Here is a 17,969-nt window from a genome sequence, read left to right on the forward strand (position 1 = left end):
GCAGTTTGTAACCTAGAAGAGGGTCCTCACCAGAACCAATCATGCTAGCACCCTGATCTCAGACTTACAGCTTATAGGCCGCCTGCAAATATATTTCTGTTGTTCATAAACTACCCAGTCCATGATATATTTTTATAGCAGCTTGAATAAACTAAAACACCGTTGGTTTTTATTTTGCCATTCCAGTCACCCACCTAAAGACAGAGTTCTCAGATTTCTTGGCGTTTCCTCATCTTGAATCTAAATTCCTGCAGAAGGGCCACTGTTTGGTTGGACATCCTCTGTTAACAGTCTGACTGGGAGGGGGCAGAACGTCAGTGACAAATGACAGAAAATGGAGAGGGAAGGGTGAGCAGCAACTGATAAGATCTGCCATTAAGAGGAGCTCTTGGAGTTAGGCCAAAGATCACCTGGTAAGGGAGCACTGTGGTTGGTCACCACAGGTAATAAGAAGAAGCAAACGTAAGCATGACTCATTCTTTATGCTGTGCAATTCCAGAACAAGTGTCTTAGTCCATATCTGTGTTACTATAAAGGAATACCTGAGGCTGGTAATTTATAAAGAAAGGAAGCTTATTTGCCTTATGGTTCTACAGCCTATACAAGAAGAATAGTGTCAGCATCTGCTTCTGGTGAGGTCATCAACCTGCTTGCACTCATAGTGGGAGGTGAACAGGAGCCAGCATGCACAGAGATCACATGGTGGGGGAGGAAGCAAGAGAGAGGAGAGGGAGGTACTCTGCCCTTTATAACAAGCAGCTCTCATAGGAACTCAGAGTGAGAACTTACTCACCCCCTTCAAGGGAGGTCATTAATCTATTCATGAGGGATTTGCCGCCATGATCCAAACAACTCCCATGAAGCCCTACCTTCAAATTTGGGGACCAAATTTCAAATGATATTTGGAAGGGACAAACATCCAAACTATAGCAACAAGATACATACTGTGGCATCAAAGGTACCAATACAGGAAAAGTTAGGAAAATAAGAGTGCTCCCTGGAACACCCAGGACAAAGCTGAAGACTCTGTGCTCTCCTCCCTAGCAGTGTTTGGAATCTTGAACACATCTACTTGGAGCATGGATATTTCAATTATGGTAATATTGTATGATTTAGGATACCTTGATGTTCTCTGACAAATTGCCCCTCTGCCCTCTGGCAGACATTATATTTCTTCAGCTTAACTCTTTATTCTCAGATTTAAATTCACTAGACAGCAAGTACTTTATACAAGTATAAAACCATGCATATAGCTACATAACTTGCTTTCACAAATTAAAGTCTCTGGGTCTCACCTCTTGATTCAGTAGGTGAGGATGAGTTGAGGTGCAGAAATCCAGCTGAATCTAATGCAAGTGGTCCAAGGACTACAGTGTAAGAAATATGGCTTTATATCCTTTAGTGTGAATGCAAGTACCAAGGGCAAGTCTACTTAAGAAAGTCCTCTTAAGTTATGTAGTTCTGGAGAGTGAGATATAGAAGGGAGCAGGTGGGGTGAGAAGGGGAAAATAGCATAAAAAGAGGTTGAGTTGCCAGGTATAGTTCATACAGCTAAATCCCAACACAGATTTTCCCAGATGAGTCAGGAAGGGTAGGATATAACGTCCAGAGAAGTGTTCTATTATAAGTGGATTTGATAACCGGGAGTTGAATGAAGACCTGTCTTTATTAATTATTCAATATTTGATATCCTCAGTCACCTCTGCTATGAATTTGAATTAAGAGAGGGGCAGAAGCTCCACCATAGCCCTTTGTCTTATGCCCAGCCCCAAGGAATGCTTTCAAGCAAAAACTGAAAGGGAAAAAAAAAAAAACTCAGAGAGGAGATGGAGACCAGCTGGGATTTATTTCGGTGTGTCAGCTTGACACAAACATGGGTGAAGGCCAGATATGGATTGGTGACTCATCCACATTTAGATGCAGCCTGTGTAAAATGTTTTCATTTCCGCATCATGGAAGCAAATCTGAAAGCTTTCACTCAAATCGTGGAATTTAATTTCTTGCAACAAAAAACAACCTACCTCCTAGAACAGCTTTTAAAAGTCCCTCTTTGACTTCTGCTTAGTTTCCAAATCTTACTTAATTACGTTTTGTCTAATTTCAACATAGAAACAACCAAAATCATGATCATTTTGCCTCGAGGTAATCCTCTGCTTCTGCATGCATTGTTTTTAAATAAGTATGAATTGAAGTTTGGCTAATCATTAGTACCACATAATCCTTTCAAAAGAGACTTTAGATACTGCATGTTCTATTGAAAGGCACTGAAATTACAGTCAAAATGCCTGCATTGTGGGGGTCAAAAGAGGTCAGGAGAATCTGTTAGCCTGTGTCTGTGGCCATTCACTCCTTGACTATTCATTTTGAAGAGAAGTATTACCATTTTTGGCAAGCTTTCAGAAAAAGCAAGAATTCTAATATTACGACTTTATCCTCTGCCTTCAGACTTTTTTGTCCAACATGGCTTTTTAATGTTCATGATAAAACCAGTCAAAAAAATTCTCCCTGACTGCAGTTGTAATGTGGACATTCCTGCGCATCTTACCATACATACCAAAGGAGGTCATCATAATGCACAGACATGAAGATCCAGGGATTCCTGATCATTGTCACAGCATCTGGATGACAGATGTGAATTTTGGTGGCAGATAGTTCAAAATTGTTTATTGAGTAATTACTATGTGCCAGGCTTGAGATATATCTGTGAGACCAAAATCCATCCCATGACTTCTAGTAATTCATATCTGTTTTTAATCCCCTGCTTTCCCATTAAGAAAGATGGAGAGAATTGAACTGGATCTCATATAAGGTATAGCTTAGCTCTGTAATTCAGTAGATATAAAGAGCTTGCAATCCTTGTGAACTGTCAGCGAGGGCATGTTAGTGGGTACTGGTAATAAGAACATTTAATGAATGAAGGACTTCAAAGGGTCTTCAGCATTTTTATCATTCTTTACAATTACAGATGATTATCTTTTTAATCCAGTTAATTAAAAAGGACACCCAGCCAATCCCAGTGACAAATGTTGTTTTATTTTCTCACATTGTTTTGTCAAGAATAAATGAAAAAATTAATGTCATTTAAAAAAAAAAAAAGTTTCCCTGGAGGACAGAGAAAAAATTCTTTTGCAAGTAAGCACAGGATCTCTAATGTCCCCAGACTTGGCAGTGATGAGGAATAGTCCCTGGGAAAATAAAGTCCTGTTTTATTTGTATTTATTTATTTAGATACAGACTTTCACTATCACCCAGGCTGGAGTGCAGTGGTGCAATGATAGTGCACTGCAGCCTCAGTCTCCTCAAACAACCCTTCTACCTCAGCCTCTTTAGTAGCTGAGACTACAGCCCACCCTACCTGGCTAAAAAAATTTGTTTGTTTGTTTGTTTATATAGATAGAAAATCTCACTATATGTCTCCCAGGATGGTTTAGAACTTCCGGGCTCAAGTGATCCTCCTGCCTTGGTCTGCCAAAGTGCTGAGATTATGAGTGTGAGCTGCCATGTCTGGACCAAAAATATCATTTTAATTTTTTGAGGAGATCAAAATGCTGAAATCTTAAGCTTACATTATCAATCAACAATATGATTTTAGCCCCCCCCAAATTAAAAAAGTAATCAAGACAGGCTTTAAGACTTTGATGGCAATTTTAAAAGGAAAGGACAGAATCATATAGTGTTTTTACCAATCTTCAATGTTAAGGGAAAAAATATCTTCAGGAATCTCATTGATTGATTATAGAAAATTTTTATTTTACACTAAATTATGTTTTAATTATTTTCAAAGTTGCTTCTAGTTTATTTAAATACAAACAAGCTATAATGGATGAAAGGATAGATGACTGATTGATTGATAGACTGATAGATAAGTAGAAATTTAGGTAAAATCCTGGAAAGAAATATTTATTTATAAATGTGAAAAGGAAAAATATCCCTTTGGATTTCTGGCCATAGTATAAAACTAAAACTACTTTCTAAATAGTCATTATATTTTCCCTCAAGTTTAAAGAACATTTGTTTCTAGAAGTAGTATAAATTAAATTAAACTTTTTAAAAATTGAGGAAGCAAAATGTAGATAAAATTGCTCTCTGGAGAAATCTGACCTATGAAGTATTAGGAAACAATTGTTCCTACATTCTCCATTTCCCTCGATTCTCCAAACCTACTTGCTCCTGTCTCTTCTTACCTTGTCAGATTACTTTGCTCATTCTTCATAAAATGGATAGAAATCACAGATGGGAGCTCCCTTAAATTCCCTCCACCACATCTACAAAGCTGCATCCACCCTCTACTCCATATCTTCTTGTGCATAAGAAGTTTCTCTCCTCCCACCGAAGGCCAGTGCTCTCTATCACCCTCTCAGGGACCTCACTCAGCCATTATTCCTTCTATCTCCCACCACCAACTCTTGAATCCTTCCAGTTAGATATCAAATATGCTCTCCATCTCTCATGTTAAAAATGCTTTCCTGGAATCCTATAACCGCCTCCAGCTATCTCTTAATATCGTGACTCTATTTCAGAGTGAATCATACCTCAAAGAATTTCTGTGTAATATGGTTCGGCTGTGTCCCCACCCAAATCTCATCTTGAATTGCAGTTCCCATAATCCCTTGTGTTGTGGGAGGTACCAGGTGGAGATAATTGAATCATGGGGGTAGTATCCCCAATCCTGTTCTCATGATAGTGAGTGAGTTCTCATGAGATCTGATGGTTTTATAACGGGCTCCCCCCTTCGCTTGGCTCTCATTTTTCTCCTTTCTGCTGCCAAATGAAGAAGGACGTGTTTGCTTCTCCTTCCGTCATAACTGTAAGTTTCCTGAGGTCTCCCCAGCCCTGCAGAACTGTGAGTCAATTAAACCTCTTTCCTTGATAAATTAACCGGTCTTGAGTATTTCTTCATAACAGCATGAGAACGGACTAATACACCATGTATCCTTGTCTCCACTTCCTACCAATCATATTCACCTATTTTGAACTTGTTAAGACTGTTTTATTGTAACTATCAATAACTTTCACAGTACCAAAGAGAATGGGCTCTGGATAGTCTCCATCTTGTTAATTCAGTTGACCACAGCATTCTTGAGAAATTTGTTCTTTTTCAACCAGTCATTACACACTCTCCTGATTTCCTCTTACCTCTGGCCATGCCTATCTCAGGACTCTGTGCTCAGGCCTAGGATGTTCTCATTCTAGTCCTGTTCTCATTCTGTACTTCCTCTGTCTACACTCTCTCATAATTAAGCTCATTTCTCTCACTCACCACAAGCCACTTATGCACCTCATCTCTGATGGTTAACCTTTATAATTACATACACTTCCTATCTTAATATCTCCACTCAGATGTCTCTAAAGCTTCTCAAATCAATTATGTTCAAAACTAAGCTCTCTTAAAATTATTCTTCCACATTAGCATTTTCCACATTAGAAGCTGATGCCATTATCTTTCTCCTCATATCAGAACCACATGGAAGGACTCTTGATATGCCCCATTCATCTCCCAAGTCAGTCATCTCTCACCAAGTGAAAATGTTGATTCTATCTACCTCCAAAATATATCTAAAATCTATCAGCTTCTCTTCCTCTCTATTCCCACCACCTGAGTATAAGCCATCATATTCTCTTTCTGATGTGTCAGCTCAGTTCCTACTAATTAGTCTTTTCTCCTCTCCATTCAGTCTGTTCTCACAGCTATCACCTTCATGTTTTAAAATATATCACTACAAAATGCTTCTGCTTAAAGTGTACATCAGAAGCTTCCTTTGCTCATAAAAGTCTGAAATCTTTAGCAGTCACAGACTCTATGTATCTGGCCCCTGGCTGCCTCTGCAGCTTCGCTGAATGCCCAGCTCTCCTCACTCTATTTACTGCAGCCAGCTTGAGCCTCTTTTAATTCCTTTTTGCCCACGATCTCCTCATGCATTATTCCCTCTGCCTGGAATCCATCCCTCACCAGCTCACCTCTATCCATCTTTCAGGCTGCCTCAGCTAAAGAGTCACTCCCTCATGGGAGCCTTCTTTGATCTTCCTCCACAACTTTGGATCCCATTTATGTGCTTTTAGAATATCTCATGCTTATTATTGTCTTATTCTAGCACCACATATTGCCAGGAACATAATAGGCACTCTAGCATATTTATTAAATAAAGAAAATTTTTCAAAAATGATTTTCTAAAAGGTCAACATTTAAAAGACATAAGGACATAAACATTGAATAAGAAGGTCTTGGGCTCCTAATTGAGATTTTAATCAATGCTTAATCCACAAGTGATTTCCACAGTTGGTGTCCTCCATGTACATTTCTATAAAATTTGTCACTGGCAGAAGCTAGAACATCCCAGAAACAATGTGGCTAAGTTAGTTCAATTGTTGCTCATATCACATAAATAGTTTGACCATGAAACACTTTTGGAGCAATGCTAGCAGCCTAGAAAGGATTGGCCCACCAAAGCCAAGCAGCTGGGAGCCCAGGCTTGGAATCTGGCACTGCTTGTGATCTTTAACCCTGAGGTTAATAAATGAAATCTATGAAACCTCCTGTACCACTTGTAGAATGTATTTGAAAAAGAAACACTGATTATATATTGTTTTCTTTCATGGGAGCCCGAGTATGTATTTGTATGTATTTGTGTGTTGGGGAGAAGGATGTTGATCTCTCATTTTAGTAATATTTGTGCAGCTCTTGAATAAGTCCTTTGTTTATGAGCCTTATAAATGTAGTAATTTATGATAGTTTTGCCTTCATGATGCCTATCAGAATATAAAAACTCAAATTATTTACCCATTTCTAGGACATGTGAATTCAGCCTGTGTTTTGATACTGATCTTATTCCTAGTTTCATCTTTTTTCCTACTATTATTTTCATTTGGCTCACTTAACTTGCTTATTGTAAACTTATTTATTATTATTCATGTGCATACTATATGTATTATATATATCTTTTTTACATTCACAATCCAAAATTATTTTTAAATGTAAGTATGATTGATGAGATTGCAAAAGATCAAGAATATAGATTTTGTATGTTGAAGATAAGCCAGCAATAAAATAAAGTAAAATTAAAGTCTCAAGGGACAACAGAATGAAATAATCAATAGGATTTATCTTGGTAGAGCCATAGGAAATAAAGAAGTGATATCAGAGATGAAAAATACTAAAGACTTTTAAATTTTTAAATGTAAACAAAATAAGCAAAGGGTCTTTCACCTCTCAAATTGGCAATGGTGTTTTTAAATTCTAAGACCTAATACTTAAGAGGCAGAGAAACACTCTCATATACTGGTCACAAGAAAGTGAGGTAATGCAGAAATCACATGGAACAATTTCTAAAGCAAATTGATAACCTTAAAAAAACTGACACTTTTTTACCTAGAAATTTCCTTTCTGAGAATTTATTCTGAAGTAATATGCATAAAGGTTTACAAAGATTTAGTTTTAAGAATAGTCATTAAATAATTGTTTATGATATTAAAAATATATAAAACATCCTAGATATCCAAGGAATTAACAAGGCATCATATCTAAATACTATGGAATACTAAATAACCATGAAAATTATTATTATAACATAATATTAACATCAAAGAATGAAAATAATTAGATATTAAGTGAAAATCAAGTTACAAAATAACAGATGCTAGCCCCTTTATGTTAAACATATTACTAAATATACATTTCAGATACATATATATATGTTTGTGTGTATATACACACATATGTGTATATACACACATATGTGTATTAAAATTATCTCTGGATTGTGGTATAAGATTTTTATTTTTCACTGTCTGTATCAATACTAAAGATAAACATTTTTAAGCAGTTGAAGAAGCTATAACATAAGATTCCTGAAATTGAATATCTTCAAGGATAACTTATCCCACAGCCATTTCATAGAACTCCTAGACACTATTTTAGGCATTGTCCTCTTCTCAGGAACCTATATCCTAAGGTAAGTCCATTACATGTAACATCTAATATAGTGTACATTCTTTTCAATATTAAATGTTCTCTTAATCAAAATCAACCTCAGCTGAATTAGTAACAAATTAAAATGTTTTGGGGTGCAATGTGGGGCCACACAGATGAGAACAGTAGAGCTGTCTGGGTAGCAGCTAAAGCCAACCTAGCTAGCCTCTCCTACTGCCTCAATGAAGATGTGTCCAGCCTTAGGGAGCACCATGTCCAGGCCTCTGAGCCCCATCTGGCCAGCCCTGAGTGGAAGTCAGGGTATTCCTTCTGTAGCCTAGGGCATACTTCCCATCCCCAGGCTGAACACATTTTTCTGACTTCTGTCTCCCCAGTTGGGTCTTCTCATTGATAGTTTTAAAAACTAGAACCAGATCAGGGAGAGATCAGATCTAAATCTCAGGAGCCCCTGCCCACCTCCCACCTCACCTGTGGATATGCTGCTACCCCCCTGAATGAGCTTGGACAGATCCAGCTATCAGTAGAGCGGTCATTTGCATCCAAAAGGTGTGGCCTGGGGCGGAGGCAGCCTGATGCCAAGGAGTTGGGGGCTTCATCCAGAGCCACTCCCATTATGGTTCAGCACAACTCTCCCACCCTTCAATGCTTCCCTGTACCCCACCCCACCCTGCTCTACATGTTTACAAAATTCTCTATGTTCCAAGGATCTTTCCCAGTGAGCCTATCCCATGAAAAGATGGCCACACACCACATTCTGCTTTATGCCTCCTTCAAAGTGGGGAAACTTGAGCTTCTGGAGTGCTATGCTATGGGTCCATATCAGTCAGAGCCCAGTCAAGAGACAAAAGCCACTTCGTTATTTAACAAAGAGAGTTTAATAGGTAACTATAGGAATCAACTTCCATCCATAGGGAAAAATTGCTCTCCCTAGGGAGAACAACAGGAAGAAGTGGGAATTATTAAAACTTGGAACCTTGAAGCTGAGGTCCTGTGGGTCTGGGACTCAGATCTCTGAAAGATAAGTGTTTCTTGTAGATGATTGTGTCTCTCAAGTGGACACAGTGAGGCTGGTTCTATAAACTGATGGAGAAATTGCAAAGTGGAATCAACTGCTATTACAGAAATGAGCTGCTGCTGCAGGGGTGAAGAAGCATTGCTAAATGATACTCAAAGAAACAGGAATCAGATAGGAGAGCACAAGTCCTTCTTTGGGCTTTGAAGTCTCCCTTCAGTGCCTCTTATTGGCAAATCCTAATAGAGAACTGGTGGAAAAGTGGCAATATAGTTGTCACATCATAAAGGAGAGTAGAAAAGACTGGGTTGGGAGCGGAGAGAAAATATCCCAATAAGTGGCACAGAGTCTGAGCAGCCCTTGGCTTCCTCTGAACTTCTCATCCGCAGAGATTGCTAGCAGGATATACCTGGGAGAGGCTGAAACCAAGGGCTCAGTAAAGCTTTTGGCTCATGGTTATTGCTCTGTGGCTTCCTAACTCTGGTAAGGCTGGGAATCTTACTTGTTTCCAAGCTGTCTTCCAGAATTGTAACCCTTCTTCTCTAGAAAAAGCTGGCAAAATGCTTACATTTTCAAAGCTCTTACTGGAGAGCTACATCTGGAAATCAACCAGTAAGACTACCAAATTCTTGTGATCCAGTCCTATCTCAAGCACCAGTGAGGGGATTTTGCTAAGCCTGTGATAAGTCATAATTAATAGAGCCAACATTAATCTGGAATGCAAGGACATCAGGAATGTGACTCTATTAGTGCACCCATTGCAAAGTTGTCTCTATTGCCAAGCCTATGGGTATTCCTCCATAACCTTTGAGGGATCTTTTGTGGCCTATCCCTGCCCATCTCTAAGAAAATATTTACTTGGGGAAGGTGTTTATATGGGATTTTTTTCATCCTTTTATTTTTTTTCAAGAAAAAAGAGCTAGATACAGAGAATGCTCTAATGTGTGACTGATATCAATAAAAGACATGAAGTTTCAAAAAATTGATGGGACAAAGATTGCTTCAAATCCTCATGCTCTAGTGCATCAGTTTTCTGGAGCTCCACTGAGAAGACTTCAGAAAGTGTATATTTTCTACTGCAAAAACAAGTCTATGGGTCTTCTCTAACAACAAAGCTAAACAAAGCTTGTTGAACCAGCTTTCCAGCCACTAGGGCGGTGTTCACTACAGCCATTGCATAGCTCTGTGCTGGCACTAGATAGACTGGCATGCCTACATTTCTTTTGTCTTGCCTTTCAGAAAAAATCAGATGCCTTCAGATGTTATATATGATGTTTTATCAACTGATAGAACAACTCATGTGCCTGTGACACTACCATCAAGTCCTGGCCACTGTGAAACTCTTGGAATGCCTTTACACCCCAAACTCCCCAAACTGATGTTTATGTTTGTGCCTTTTTGAGTGAGGATAGGATAGAGAGACAGCATATTTTAAAAGTATCTTTCCACTGAAAAACCTTTTGTTTTTCACCCTTGTTAATGTCTTGTTCCTGTAAAATCAAGTATAACAATACTTCCCACTCTTTGTAAATAAGCATTTGACTACATGCATTTTAAGAAGACAATATTAAAAATAAAAAAATTGACTATGGTGACTGTTATTAGTCCTTGAATTTATTTGGAAAAGATAGACTATTTGCTCTAACTTTTTTGCTACCTTCCTGCATTGCATTTAGGAATGAAAAATATGTTATGTTTCTAAATGCAATGATATCATAGATAATCCAGTATGAAAGTGTCCAATTACCGATTTTTCTAGTTTATCAACATAGTCTGTTTTTAAAAGGCTTAGTTTTTAGACCTCAGTGGATTGAATTATTCTATTTTTAAATGACAGATTAGAGCTCTTAATTTTATTATTCTCAAAACTCCATTACAGAGAGAGCAGTTTTTAAAAAGCACTTGCATAGAGAAAGTTCCTTTCTTATTATGGCCTAGAAAAGGATGGCTTTTTCTATTTTTTATTTTTTTGGTTTTACTACCCATATCAATGAAACTTTACTCGTGGATGGTGTCTCCCAAAAAGGTACCATTGCTAGGCATTTTTACAACCCCCAAACACACACACGATCAGACACGTACCTACACAGGCACCCACATACACACAGGGCAAGTTCTTTTCCACTACTGTAAACCTTTAACTAGAAGAAATTTGAGCAGGGGGTGAAGCATAAAGAAAATGAGAGCTAGAGGAGAAGGCACAGCTTCCTAACTGCCTGAGGTGAAGATGGGTGAATGAATGCCTAGAGTTCTGACTGGTACAGGCTCGGGATATTTGAGGCAGGAATGGATAGAAAGCGAGGCATAAAACCTCTATAGAAGTTTTAATATTTATATTGTCAATTCCATCAAGCCTCCTACATCTTTTCAGAAGGTGTCTATTTCTTGACTCAAAGTCGGAGAATATCATATGCCAAGCCTTTAAAGGTATTCCTCATTACTGTTCCATCTACCTTATAATTAGTGACAATTCCTCCCAGATTCTGGCATCAGGCTGTCGGTCTTTGTTCCCATGTTGCTATGAGTTTTTGCCTCTTCCTGTTACTTCAGGCATATTTTAATGAGAATTTAAGAACAGCCATATCAGTGGATTCCATCAAATTCTATTTTGGATTAGTAATTTAATGGAAAACAATCCCAATCAAGAGAGCATTGATCCCCTTTTAAATTCCGGTTAACACATAATTATAAATAACAAAACAAGAAATAAGAAAGAGGAGATAAGCAAAATGTTACCAAGGGGATTTAAATGAAGAGATAAACCATGCTCCTTGATAAGAAAACTTTATATTGTTAAAAGTCTATTTTCCCCCAAATATTTGATAAATTGTTTCCAATCAAATTTTTGAGAATTATTTTTTTGGGACTTGACACAATGAGTCTAAAGTCATCTAGACATATGATTCAAAATAATTTTTTTCAAAAAGAAAATTAGCTAAGTGAAATTTACACAAAGAATATTAAGAGTTATATGGTTACACAATTCTTAAAGTATAATAAAGGTAGATTAATAGGCAGAACAATGTCTTAGAACATAGAGTTCAGACTAACTGTACTGACCAGACCCAGTGATCACAGGTCAGCTCAGGTCACCACAGGTCTGCTCAGCAGATCAGAGCAGAGAAGAGCAGGTTAATTGAGAGGGTGTCAGCTGGAACATGGAGAATGGATACATATATGAAGATTATCAGAGCACTGAGAATGGCTTCTGTTTCACACCAAGCACTGAACACAAGTGACAGTGATCTGTGGGTCTGAATTAGGAGATCTGACTGACAAATTAATAGAGGCCCAAATCTTTAACAACAGTGAGATGCTCACCTTTTTCCAAAGTACAGTGCCAGGTCATGCTGGTTGACTGGTGTTTGGGTTCCTGAATGGCACAGCGTGTGTGATGATGCAAGGAGGGTTCTACTTGTATGATGGGTACCTGCTCTGGAACATGACATTTTTGCATGAGGTTTTCCAGCTTCTGGGTGGGAACATCTTGGTGGCCACCGATGCAGCTGGAGGGCTCAACCCCAAGTCTGAGGTTGGAAGGATCATGCTTCTCTTTGATCACATCAAGCTACTTGGTTTCTGTGATCAGAACTCTCCCAAAGGGTCCAATGATGAAAGGTTTGGAGTTCATTTTCCTGCCACGTCTGATGCCTACAACTGGACAATGAAGCAAAAGGCGCTCAATTCTTAGAACCAAATGGGGAAGCAGCAAGAGGTACAGAAAGACACCTATGTGATGGCAGTAAACTGCAACTTTGAGACTGGCAGGGACTCATCTGATGCAGAAGCTGGGGATGGATGCTGTTTGGCGTGAGTACAGCATCAGATTTAGAGTTGCATGGCACTGTGGACTTGGAGTCTTTGCTTCTCACTCATCACTAACAAAGTCATCATGGATTATGAAAGCCTGAAGAAGGCCAATCATGAGTAAGTATGAGAGGCTGTGAAACAAGCTGCCCAGAAATTGGAACAATTTATCTCCATTCTTAAGGCTAGCATTCCACTACCGGACAATGCCAATTGATCAGCCCTGGAGTGGTGTGATGTCTCCCACACTGGATCCAATTAGCTGCTAATTACTTTTGCCCCTTGCTGGAATCACATGCCTCTGCTCTTAAGTGGTAGCAGAACAAAGAGGAATATTCCTCTTCTTCACCTTCCCCACTTTCTCCTACCAGACCCTCCTGCTTTTGCTTAGTTGTCAATTTCTGTTTTGCTTAGTTGTCTTATCAAACCAGTTTCTGTCCCTGTTTTTTTTCAAGAGCAGAAGCCCATGGCTACCACACATCCATGGATATGCCCAGGATTTGACTTGGGCTTTCAAACTTTGCACAGTAGCTTATACTAGCTTTTTGAGATAACACTCTCACATTCCTGGGGGCTCAGTTCTGCCTCACCTACCGCACTAGAGACCAAACAAAGACTAACTCAATACTCTCTGGACTTAATTAAACCATAATGTTTTGAGAATAAAGAGAAATATGAAATTAAAACAGAACATAGAGTTCAGAAAGAATTTATAATTTGATAAATATAAAACTTCAATCCAATAGAAAAAGTGTTGGCTTATTTCAAAATGTGGGAACTACAGAAAATTGTGAACCACCAGCAATCAAATAATAATATATTTGGTCGTTAAGCCATACACTAACAGAAATTCAAAATTAATTGAAAGTTTAATGGATTACAGAAAAAAATAAAAGTGCTAAAATAAAACTTATGTAAATATTTATATCATTTTCAAGTGGAAAAGCCCTTTTTAAACATACAAACAAAATCACATTCAGTGAAAAACTTAATTATACAGAAATAACATTGTTGTGCAGCATGAAACACCATGAACAAATGAAGAATAAATAAAAGAGAAAACAAAGGGAATTTTTATTAAAAATATTACAGAATAATTCTCCAGGTGGCCTTGGACTTGCCCAATTCCTACCCTTTTCTCAGTTGTAATTCTCAAGAACAACTGCAGAATACTTTGGGAATGTAACATTCCGAGACAAGGAGGAAGTGACCAGATCTGCCTTGGCTCTTTTCCTGCCCCTCTTAGAACAGGATATTCTATAGCACTTTAGCCCAGAATGCTATAGTGCCCCTGGGGTATAAAACCCAGGATGGACTGCTTTCTGGAGCTCCTCAGTGGCAGTACAATGAGGGCATGTGCAAACAAGATTCTATTTGCCCTGTGCAACTTTCTTGAGCCTTGGGCAAACAACTTGCCGTGAATCACAGACTTCTACTGTCCCTCTCTCCCTATTTGTAAGTAGTCAGGTTGCTTAACTTAACTTGTTATATGCGAGTGTTCTGTCTCATTGGACTTGTGCAAATGACAGAAACTGTAACCTAAAATGCAGTGGGCTGAGTATTTAGACTCCCATTCCTTGTGGTTGGCATAGTGATGTCCTTTGCTATTCTCCATGCAGTGGGAGTCCACCCCTAGGATTAGCAACCAGTGTACAATGAGCCAGCTTCACACATATGACAAACAAATGGCTCACAATGTTTTTGATGACAGATCACACAAAAAGTTAATTAAAAATGAATATTCTATTGCCAAAAAGGGTAAAAGACATAAATTTAAACATTATTATATAATAAATAAAATGTGTCAAAAATTAGAGAAAAGCTATTCAATTCTAATTATGAGAGAAACCGTGACAATTTAAAAAAATAAAATGTCATGTTTTAAATAAAATATAAGAACAAAATAATACTAATTCAGAATGCTTGTGAAAACAGGGATTTCCTTAGTCTTCCTATAGATTATAAACTGATAATATAATTGGAGTTAAAATATATGTTAAAATAATTTAAACTAGGCATATTCTTTCAGTTTATCTTTTTTATGATGTGTTTCAAAGAAATTATGGTAAGAATATTCACAAATAAGGATGTTCTCTGCATTGTAAATGTTATAAAGATTAAAAAATATATAGTTTGAAAGTTCAACAATAAAAACAGTGTTTAAACAAGTATGGCACACTTCATCTGTGGTTCTGAAACGAGCATGTTTAAGAACTACACGGGAAGGCGTGCTAAAATGCAAACCATAACCACATGGCATTCCCTTTGTTTCAGTCAAGACTCAGATTCCAATTTACCTATATCTATATTGGCATTTTTAGCAAAAAAAAATTTAGTAAACCTAGGTAAGTGTGTGTAGCCTTCGTTTTAAGAATTAGTGATATATTTCAGGAGTAGTATTTAATCATTAAATTGGTGTTGCAGGTGAATGCTTATTGATCATAAATGATGCTGATAGATTTTCAACTTTTAGCAAGATGGTAGACTGAGCTGACATTAATTATCTTCTAATTCAAATAGCGGTAGTTCACATGCTAAGTAAAGTATAATACACAAAGAAAATAAGTTTATAATGAATTTCAAAGTTAAAAAGTAAACTCACTAGACACAAAGAAACCACTAGAGTTCAAAGCCAATATAGCAAGCACAAGGTGAACGATACCCTGTCCCTGGGTTTTCTGATGCCAGGTAGACCTTGGGCATGAAGGGACGATGCTCTCACACCCACACAGATGGTACAGGGGAGACGTGGTCTTATTAACACTTAGGGCAGGGATGAGAACTAAGATCTTACCTTAAGTCTGGACTCTCAAAGGCATGTTTCTTTTATATAAGTGGTGTTAGAAAAAGTTCATCCTTAGCCAAAAAAGTAGTAAGAAAACTGCCTTAGCTCAGAACTTGGGTAGAGAAGGACAGTGGGGTATTTCTCATGAGAAATCGAAATTCTAAGCCTAGTCAAGCATGAGCTCAGGCTTGGAAATTATACCATGGAAATGCCATAAATCCCATGACAGGATGTTAATGTTAAAAACTGGCCTAAAGATGAGTAAGATGCCTTAATCTAAGCAGAAGCAAAAGCAAAACTGCTCTGGAGGGATACTTCCAAAACTCTGGGTGAAAAGTAATACTCTGGCTAAACAGGAAACAAAAACAACTGAATTTACAATAAAAAACACAAACCACACAAATAAATGATCCATTATGAAAGTGTAACATGACACCAATACAAAAAAAAGAATTAGCACACCTAGAATAGATAATATGAAAATCTAGACAATCAATGATATGATATATTTCCATAATTTAATGGATTAAAAAATAGAAAACACCAAAAAGTAATAGGTCATTATGAAACAAGAACAGACATTTGGAAAGAGACAAACAACCTCCCAAAATAAATACTATCATTAATCATAAACCCTCAGTGGACAGTTTAGACCATGCATTAGACACAATTAGTAATGTAGTGTTCAGAAAATAAATCTAAAGAGTTTACCAGGAAGCACTACAAATTGATAATGAAACGAGAAGTAGGAAAGTAAGTTTGAGAGATATAGAATTTAAAACAAATATTTAACATATATTTGATATTATTATCATCATCAGATGAGAACAGAAAGCAAGTGAAAGAAGGAATGTTTAGAAGATAATGCTAGAAGTCTCTGGAATTTATAAAAGACACCAGGCCTCCTAAGCTATCTGAAGCTCCTAAGCTTCTATCTAAGCTCCTACGCTACCCTGAGCAGTGTAAATAAACAAAACCAATATCTAGATACATCATACCAAAATTTCTGAATATGAAAACCAAAGATAACACCTCCTAAACAATTACAGAAAGACTCAGATTTCCTACAGAGGAGGAATAATTAGACTGAAGGCATACTTCTCTTAAACATCAAGAGGACAAAGGAATACGGAATAATATCTTTAAAGTGTTGAAGAAAAATCAGCTGTCAACCTAGGCAGTTTAAAGAACTTGAAGGAAAAAGAAAAATGTCATTTTCAGACAGCCCAAGTTTGCCAGGCAAGATGAATGGAATTCAACAAGAAATATTTTAATAAGAAGATGGGACTTAGAAACAAAGTATGAAACAGAAGAAGAAAATATGAGCAAAGTGATTTTTGTTCAATCTAAGTAAGTATTAACTTTAAAACAATACTTCTTTCAGCTTTATTGAGGTATATTTGACAAATAAAAACTGTATATAATTAAGGTGCACAATGTGATGTTTTGATACATGTATACATTGTAAAATGGTTTCTACAGTCAAGCTAATTAACCTATCCATTACTTCACAACTGCCTTTGTAAGTATATGTGAGTATGGTGAGAATACTTATGATCAACTCTCTTAGCAAATTTTAAACATACGTTATTTTTAATGTACATTAGGATTACAGAACTTGTTCACCTTATAACTGCAAGTTTGTACTCACTGGCCAACATCTCCCATTTGCCCCACGCCCCAACCCCTGGTAACCACCCTTCTACTTTCTATTTCTGTAAGTTCAACTTTTAAAAATATTTCATATATAAGTGAAATCATGTAGTATTTGTCTTTCTATGTTGGATTTATTTGGCTTAGCATAATGTCCTCCAGATTCACAAATGTCACAAATACAGGACTTCATTCTTTCATTCTTTTTAAAGTACAATAATATTCGTGTGCGTGCATGTGTGTGTGTGTGTGTGTGTGTTCATATATGCCACATTTTATTTTTTTAGTCCCTCGTTGATGGACTTGTAGATCATCTTCATATTTTGGCAATTGTGAATAATGCTGTAATGAACATGACAGCAAGTGCAGTATCTCTTTGGCATATTGATTTCATTTCCTTTTGGAATTCAGTAAGTTCTCACTTAATATTGTTGATAGGTTCTTGGAAACAGTGACTTTAAGCAAATTGAGGTACAGCAGTTCCTTGAATAATGTTTTGTTCAACATTGTTTCATTATCACGCTGATGAAAAGAAAATATTGGTTTCATTATACTTCTCTTTGCTGAAAGTCAGTTTCCAAGAACCTATCAATGACATTGAGGACTTGCTGTATACCCAGAAGTGAGATTACTAAATCATATGGTAGTTCCATTAATAATTTCTTGAGGAACCTTCATACTCTTTTCCATAATGGCTATGTCAATTTACATTTCCACCAACAAAGTATAAGGGTTCCCTTTGTACAACATCCTCATTAATACTTGTTACCTTGACTTTTTCATAA

The 17,969-nt window shown here is 37.3% G+C and overlaps 2 long non-coding RNA genes across 3 annotated transcripts in view; one reads left to right on the plus strand and one right to left on the minus strand.

Annotated features, from left to right (window-relative positions):
- The window catches only part of LOC134728611 (uncharacterized), a 551,913-nt gene that overhangs the window by 457,240 nt on the left and 76,704 nt on the right, over positions 1 to 17,969 (minus strand). The gene's annotated exons all lie outside the window — the stretch shown is intronic.
- The window catches only part of LOC117979188 (uncharacterized), a 62,790-nt gene continuing 61,204 nt past the window's right edge, over positions 16,384 to 17,969 (plus strand). Inside the window, exon 1 of the long non-coding RNA XR_004669930.3 lies at positions 16,384 to 16,881. This is a non-coding gene — a long non-coding RNA (uncharacterized LOC117979188). The remainder of the gene's footprint in view (positions 16,882 to 17,969) is intronic.

Source organism: Pan paniscus, chromosome 12, assembly GCF_029289425.2.
Source record: "Pan paniscus chromosome 12, NHGRI_mPanPan1-v2.0_pri, whole genome shotgun sequence".
Lineage (NCBI taxonomy): Eukaryota > Metazoa > Chordata > Mammalia > Primates > Hominidae > Pan > Pan paniscus.